The following is a 9170-nucleotide window of genomic DNA, read 5'->3' on the forward strand; positions in this document are numbered from 1 at the left end:
CCACATGGGCCTCTCCACAGGGCTGCTCATGACCTGGCAGCTGGTTCCCCCAGACCAACTGATTCAAAAGAGAGAGAATGACCAAGATGGAAGTGTCTTTTAAAACCTAGTAACATCTCTTCTGTCATATTCTGTGGGTTTCATAGACCAACTCTCATATAATTGGGAGGGGAACTACCTAAGGGCGAGAATACCCAGAGACATGGATGTTAGGATGGAGGGAGGCTGGTTACTATGATGAGGTTTATCCACTGTGAGGATCTGGCTGAAAATCAAGCTCTCTTTTATCTTAGTCTTTTAAAATTAGGCAGGTTGCTTTTACCACATGAGCTTTTCCGGGAAAGACCCAGGAAAGGTCCTTGCTGCAATTACCCTTGATACACCTGCTTATAAAATCACATTTTGTTTTTATTATATAAGTAACATGTATTCATTGTTGGAAAGGAAAAAAAAACACAGACTAAGTGAAAAGTCATATAAAAGGCATCTCTTAGTCCACCCTTCAAAATTAAACTTTGACACTATGGTTTTACAGAATTTTCTTCTGTATGAGTGTTACTTTTATGGAATCTTCTCTGTCCATTTATGCTTTTAACAACTATTTTTTGAACATCTATTTATGTGTCAGTAATTGTACTTCCAGGAGTTTACCTAAGGAAGAATTCAAGGCCAGGAGCAAAGAGTTAGATACAGTCAACTTATTCCAACACATTTACCCAATAATCTTAATGTTGTTTTATGTTTGTACTTGTATTTGTACTTAGGAAAATCTTTTTCTTCATAGTTTCTGATTCTGGGAGTTCTTATCCTCATCTGTTTATGAAAATCTCATTTTTGAGTGGTGAGATCTTAAGAAAATGTTTCCACTTTCTTTGCATTATGTTGGGTTCACCAAAAAATTCCTGCTTTTATGTAAGATGCTGTGCATTCATGTGTGCTCCATGGCTCAGTCATGTCTGACTCTTTGCAAACCCATGGACTGTCGCCCTCCAGGTTCCTCTGTCCATGGGATTTTCCAAGCAAGAATACTGGAGTGGGTTCCCATTTCTTTCTCCAAGGTATCTTCCTGACCCAGGAATTGAACCTGCATCTCCTGCATTGGTAGGCAGGTTCTTTACTGCTGAGCCACCTGGGAATGTTACAAAATAATAATAATAAAAAAGGTATAATTATGACCATCCAGTGTCCTCCACAGATACACTTTTCTCTCATCATTTTTTTGTTTCTTTGTCCTTTTTCTCTGAATTTTGAAAAAAATTTTCAGGTTGGTCCCTACACATGAATATTCCCCTTTTTTAATTTTTAAAATAAAAAAATTAACTAAATAATTAAAGCAGACAAAATAATACTCACAACATACATATAACATATAGGCTACCATCATCAGTTTAAAATTGAACAGTATCTTAGATGCTCCTCCCTGGGCACCTCTATCCTGAAGCCTATGGTTATCATTCCCTTGCATTTCTTTGTAGTCTTATTGACACAATGAACGTGCGTATCTTTTTACATGTCCAGTTAATGCATTTTTTCTTATGCAAATGCAGTCAAGTTACACATGCTCTTCTGTGCATTGCTTCTCCTCCCTTCCCATGTCCACGTCTGTGAGAGTCATCCACGCTTATGGATTTGGCTGTAATTAGTTTTTATGGTGCTGTAGTGTTTCCTTGTGTGAATGCACCCCATTGTATCAATTCTGCCCATGGACAGTGGGAAATTTCTGGATTCTTGTGATTACAAAGAATGCTGCAGTGCACATTCTGGTATATGCCATCCTCTGCACACACATATAAGGATTTCTCTAGAACAGTCTTTCCCAAACTTGACTGCACATTGGAATCACGTGGGAATTAACACAATAACAGCCTGTTGATGTGTGGCTCATTGCCCCTCACCACCACCCAAGGCATTCTGGCTTAACTGGTATAGGGTCTGACTGGCATCTGGGTGTTAGAAAGCGGGTTTGGAACCATTACCCTCGTGTGTCTGCCTGGCAGTGGAATTGCCAGGTTGTAGGCTATGTGCATCTTCTGTCCTACAGATTTTCTAATGAGGAATGTGGGAAAATTCCAATCACTTCAGGTTTTCATCAGTATGTGGTATTGTCTGATTAATGAACATTTTTGGTAGCATCAATTCTACCATTTGCAATGGGAGTGGGGATATGAGTTTTAATCTGCTATTGTTTTTAGTTTCCTTATATTCCTCCTTTATCAATCCTTTAATGCTACTTTTATTTATCTTGCTCTGTTCTTTTCACCTGAGTCTGTTTTTCCTTGTAATCTTATATTTTAGAAAGGTCATGTCTTCTTGTATCCTCTGGTGGATACAAAAAATTTCCTGGCATTTTCCTACTGATGCAGCAGTGGATGGTTATCAGTGGCTTGCTCTTCCTCTAGGCCTTCTAATAATGCATCTGGTTTCTTTGTCATTGTTGTTCCCCACTGGATTTTTTCGTGGACCCCATGCTGATTTTGTTCTCGCTCTCTTTTTTTAAAATATCTGGCTGTGTTGGGTCTTAGTTGTGGCATGCATGCGGGATCTTTTGTTGTGACGTGGGCTCAGTAGAAGAGCTGGAAGTGGGATCTTAGTTCCCTGACCAGGTATCAAACCTGCGTCCCCTGAATTGGAAGGTGAATTGTTAACCAATGGACCACTAGGGAAGTCTCTGGTTTTGTTGCTGTGAATAACACATGATCTAATACTTGTCAGCAGTTAGAAGGCAAATCACCTGTGGTCTCATGGGAGATGCTGGTCCCTTTTCCTACCCCAGCTATAGCTGAAGTGAGGCTTGATCAATGCAGATACTGGTGCATCTCTTTGATTAAAACAGGCTTTCACTTGGGATTTCACAGCTCTGTGGGGTGGCATCTTCCTCTCGCTCCCCTTTGAGGAGGGGGTCCGATTTAACTGATTTAATACCAGGTCTTCCTAGGTTAAGGGAGGGGGCAGGCAGGAGAAAGTTAGAATGCCCATGGACTTTTCTGAAAAATGGAGATGATAATAGCATCTGTGAATTTATTACACAGAAAGGACTTAGCATTGTGTTTGACAGATGGGAAACATTTAATAAGTGGTAGCTGCCCTCATATTTTATTGTTGGCATATTACTAGTGTATTGTATATTTGTGTGTATATTATTGACATGTAGTATCATTACTATTCATCCTACTGGAATGAAAGCTACAGTAAAGGTAAGATAATTTTGTCCATTTTTGTTCATTTCTTTATCCTTAGCAACTAGAACAGTGCATGACACATGGTACACACCCAAGAAATATTTGTTGGATGAATGAAATTTTGAGAATTTGGAGAGGTTATAGTCAGAATTGCTCACCATGTGCTATTTTGAATCAGAAGTTGGCAGTGTTACTTATATTAGTGAAAAATTTGTATCAACCTATATATGTAGGTCAAACAGCAAGGGTTAGTTGAATAAATTACAGCACATCATATGCTGGAATGCTATGTTGCTATTGCAAATTATATTGTGCAATATTTTTTGACTGGGGAAATGTTTACTTATATTGTTGGAATGAAAAAATTACAAAAAACTGTGTGTACTGTATAATCTCAAATGTATAAAAACTGTGTGTATATAGAAAAAAACTGAAAGTAATATAACAAAACACTCATAATGGTTGTCTCTGGTGGTGGGATTAAAGATAATTGTGAATTTGCTTCTTTGAGCTTCTCGGTGTTTTCCAAATATGTTTATAATAAACATACATTATTCTGGAAATAAGAAAATTGTAATTTTTAACAGATGTGTACCAAAGATGCATTAAGTGGCATAGATCCCGGGGATGTTAGTACAGATCCGGAACAATAACGTCAGGAAGGCTAAAGCTGGGAGTGGTTTAGGGCAGTGGTCCCCAACCTTTCTGGCATGAGGGACTGGTCCCATGAAAGACAATTTTTCCACAAACTGAGGCGGGGGAGTATTTTGGGGATGATTCAAGAGCATTACATTTATTGTGCACTTTATTTCCATTATTATCACATGAGTTCTACCTCAGGTCATCAAACATTAGATCCTAGAGGTTGGGAACCCCTGGTTTAGGGTTCAAAGAAAATTTTAAAAGACAATAAAATGGCTACTAGATCAGTTAACGGTCTTAGTTGCAGCTAACCAGAAACTAACTCTGGCCAGTTTGAGCAGCAAGACAGTCTATTTAAAGGGACCAGAGCAGCTCATAGAATTGCCAGGAGGACTGGAGGACCGTGGCAGCAGTCCCCCAGAGAGAAACAATGCTCGAATTCCACTGCAGAACTAGCCCAGTTTTCCCTGCTGATGCTGGGTGCAGGGTCCATTCTCCTGCCCTGGGACCTGAACTCTCCCCTGGGAACCACAGCCCTCATTACAGAGGGTGCTCAAACTCAAGACACTGCTGTGTTCCTGGGAGCGTTAGAAATGCAGATTCCTAGGTTCTATGCCAGACCTACTGAGTCAGACTCTCTCAGGGTGGGACCCAGCCATCTGCATCTCAGCAGGACTTCAGGGTAATTCTTGAAGAGACTAAGATTTGAGAAGCACTCTCAGTAGTTGGTGGTGATTCTTTGCATCCGAAGTCTAAGAGGCATGTGTCTGATCGGCAGGCTCTGGGTCACGTGCCTATATCCTTGCTTCAGAGGAGGCTGGGGAGTGGATGTCAGCAGTGATCAGCTCTGTGCTGATTTATGGGGCTGTGGGGTTCTCAAGACCTAGAGAAATGGTCCAGATGCTGACCCACCCAGAGGAATGACTGGTGTCTACGTCCTATTCCAACATTTAGAGCAATCAAAGAGGCATTTAGGGATAAGGTCATTGTGTCAGCAGTATTGATGATCATTTTCCCCCGGCCTTTGTCAGGAACAAGAACAAAGTCTTCAAACTGAAAAATGCACAACAAATTCTCTTTTAAATTTTTTTTAGCATTTTAAAATTATTAAAATTTATTTTTAATTGGGAGATAATTGCTTTACAATGTTGTGTTGGTTTCTGCTGTACAATTAATTTTCTTTATTGAGGTAACATTGTATGTTTCAAGTGTCCAACATTATGTTTTTAGTTCTTTATACCCTACAGCATGCTTACCACCAAAACTTTAGTTTCCATACAGTTAACTTTCTTTATGCACTTTTCCCTCCCTGCTGCCCCTTCCCCTCTGATAAGGGCTACTCTGTTCTCTGAATTTATCTGTTTGCTTTTGTTTGGTTTGTTCACTTTGTTTTTTTTCTTTGCTATATTCCATATAAAAGTGAAATCATATGGTATTTGTCTTTCTCCATCTGACTTAGTTTACTTAGTATAATACCTCAAGGTCCACTTGTGTTGTCACAACTGGCAGGATTTTTATCTTTTTTTAAAATTTTTATCTTTTTTATGGCCCAGTAGTATTCCATAGTGTATGTGTACCACTCTTCTTCCTCCATTCATGTGATGGAGGAAGTGTATGTGTATCTTCTTCCTCCATTCATGTGATGGACACTTAAATTGTTTCCTTATCTTGACTATAGTAAACAATGCTTCGATGAACATTGGTGCACATATATCTTTTCAAATTAGTGTTTCTGCATCCTTGGGATAAATACCCAGAAGTGGGATAGTTGTATCATGCAGTAGTTCTATTCTTAATCTTTTTAAAGGAATCTCTATACTGACTTCCATCGTGGCTGCACCGATTTACAAAATTTTCAGATTAAAAAAGAGTCAGTAATGTGTATTGTCTATGGATACATATAAGTGTACTAAAAATACATAATGCAAAGGAATTATATTGCTCCTTCTTCTGGGGATGGAAGTGGGGTTTCAGCTGTGTTTGAGACACCTTGTTTCCTCAAGAAAATTTTCTGAGACAAATATGGCAAACATCCGTTTCATCATGGTAGTGAGAACATGGATGCAAGAATGGTATTAATAACATTTAACTACTGACACACCTGGGGTCTGACCAGAAGAGACTCTACCTGCAGGGCTGGGTCTCATCCTTCTGTGTGAGCCATTATACCTTGTCTGTTGCTGGATTGTGGGCGGGTCCTTGAGAAAGACCAGGCATGATACAAGCTGTCACCAGAGCTTTTGGGGAGGTTTGTAGATGATTATCTTGGGCTGGAGGCACATCAGCAGACTGCCAGCTCTTGGCTCTGTCCTACCCAACAATGTTATCTATAACTCAGGTGAAAACACAGCAGGGACACAGTCAGATTTGCAGGTGATGTGAAAGCAGGATTCATGAGAGATCCCGAACTTGACTCAATCTCAAGATCCCTGATGCTCAGGAGTCAAGATGGGATCTCTAACGTAATCATCTCAACAGGTGGAAAAGAGAAACTAGAGTCAATGAAACACAGTTATAGAAATATAAAGACAGTACTTCATTGAGCTTAAAACCAATGACTACTTGTAGCCACCTGGCTTGTCAGGATCGCATGTGAAAATTCCAGGAGCCTTAAAACCTTTTGTAATCTGCCAATAGGAGCATACATGGGTTCTGGAGGGTAAGTTGGTGATAAGTGATGAAAAGCCTCACAAGGAAATGCATGTCTTTTGATCCAGCAGTTCAACCTCTAGGAATTATTAAGAAATCATCAAATATGCTAAGTGAAATAAGTCAGATAGAGAAAGACAAATACTGCTTGATCTCACTGACACAGAGAACCTAAGAAAACTGAACTCAGGGAATCAGAGTAGAGTGGTGGTTCCCAGGGGCTGGTGGGAGGTGTGGGGAACAGGAAGATATTGATTAAAGGGTACAAACATCCAGTTATAAGATTACCAAGTTCTGGGGATCTCATAAACAGCATGGTGATTATAGCTGGTGATACTGTGTCACATACTTGAAAGTTGCCAAGAAAAGCAGATTGGAAATTCTCTCCCCACAAAAAAGAAATGGTAACTATGTGATGGGATGGAGGTGTCAGTCAATACTATGGTGATCATCATTTTGCAATATTTAAGTGTAGCAAATGAAAATCAACATGTTGAACACCTTAGACTCACACAATGTTATATGTCTATTTATATCTCAATAAAGCTGGAAATAAAAGAAACCATCAGAGGAATGTGCAGAGACAGATGTATAAGGAGGTTTATCAAAGCATTGTTTATAATAGCAAAACAAAACACAGCTGTACAGAACCCATCCGGCGGTACTGGCTAGATATATACCATACGTGGACTATTAAACAACTGATAGAAAAGACAGTATAATAAGCAGATAAAATAGTCTGGAAGAATATGTTTACAATGATTATGACTGGGTGGTGGGTTGTGAGAGTTTTTAAATTTATCTTTTGTTTATTTGTATTTTCTCATTTTCCAAGGTTATGTGTTGCTTGTATGGTGGAGAAGCAATGATTTTTAAAAATTAGTTTTAATTAAATATATAGACAAATAGACAGGAATAAAGCAAGCCATTGCAGTCAGAGAACAGCAAAAGTGGATCATGACACAGAACTAATTCAGTAAAAACAGAATGCTGTCAGCACCCCTAAATTCCTGAGATCAGAGCCTGTACTGCTGAGCCCTCTGGCCTGGACACTGGAAGTCAAGACTGACACCCCTGCCCCACTCCGTTCCTCTTTCCTAGCTTCAACTCCCCTCCCTCCCCTCATTTCAAAGCCTAGGAGCATGTGTATCTGATTGACAGTCTAGGTCACCAGCCACGCTTGAGCTTCATGGGAGGCTGGGAGAGGAAGATCCAGAATTTTCTACTTACCTAGTTACTGTAGGACTCTGCCTCACATTTGAGCAGCCAAAAAACACCAAAGTCCACTTTAGCATTTGACATATTTTTTTTCCTTCCTTTCTTTCTGTCTCCCTTTTTCTTGAAGTTTAAGTTGATTTGCAGCGTCATGTTAGTTTCAGGTGTATAGTATAGTGATTCAGTTATGTATCTATATGTATATATATACATGTATGTATTATTTTTCAGATTCTTTTTCCTCATAGGTTATTATAAAATAGTATAATTTCCATCTTGCACTGCTCCTCAATGGGTCTCGCTGTTTTCAGTCTCCACTTGGAGCTTATCTGCAAGCTGGCAGCAAGGCTCTTTGTGGTGGACATCATGGTGGGTGCTCCAGTATCATTCCAGCTCAGATGATTGGTCCAAGCCAGGCATGGCATGTGCCTCTCTCCTCTGACAGGGCCATGTGACCCAAGGAGATGAGGGGAGGGGTACCTGTAGGGAAGATGCTTTAGGGTTTGTTTGTGCCTGAATGTGTTACTGGCATTGCCTTTTTGCAGCCACCCCAGGGAAAGGCAATAACTAGTGTTTGCACAGTGGAGACTTGGAGAGATTCTGGGGTGTTTGTGGGGCTGGTTGTACCAGGCCTGTAGCTTGCCTGCCCTTTATTTCCAGTAAGATGATCAATGTCCTTATTGTTTAAGTTAGTTTTCATTGAATGTCTGTTATTTGCAGTGGAAAGCATTGTCCCTGATAGTCATTTAGCCAGGATACAAGCCTAATCATTTCCCTTCTCTGTGGTTTTTGCATTGCCTTTGAAATCAAGTTCATGTTCCTTAACACGGTTCACAAAGTTCTTAGGTTGTAATCAGATAATCTTGTGTCCTCTTCCACAAACACCCCACACTTCTACTCTTTTTCTTCCCTAGGATGTTCTTGTCCTCTTTCTCCATCTACTGGACTTTTATTCACCTCCCAGGGTCAGCTCAAGTGACGGCTCATCTTCGAAGTTTTTCTTAATGCCCCAGGCAGGATAAATGATTCCTTTAAGTGCCTCCAAACACTTTGTGTCTGTATTATAGAGCTTTCTGTAGCCTCACACACAATGGCAGGCGCTTCTGTTTTTGCTCCTTTGCTAAAATAAGAATTTCTTGAAGGCTACTACTATGTTCCATCCTCCTTGTAGCTCTTGTATCTTGCGTAGGACCTAATGATTCTATAAGTACTAACGAAATGTTTACAGAGTACATCCTTGGTCATTCAGATTGTAGATAACCTAGCATATGGCTATTAACTTACTATTTTATTAAAAATAAAGTGATTATTATCAGTAATAATGTCTTTTGGACTTTGCAGTTTAAGAAGCTCTTTAATACACACTGTCTCAATTAACCCTCCCAGAATTCCTGTAACACAAACATTATCCCCACTTCACAGATGAAACTGCGTAACCAATCAAAGTATATTTGTTGAGTGCCTACAATTTGCATAATGCTATGC

The sequence above is a fragment of the Cervus elaphus genome, chromosome 5, assembly GCF_910594005.1.
Source record: "Cervus elaphus chromosome 5, mCerEla1.1, whole genome shotgun sequence".
Lineage (NCBI taxonomy): Eukaryota > Metazoa > Chordata > Mammalia > Artiodactyla > Cervidae > Cervus > Cervus elaphus.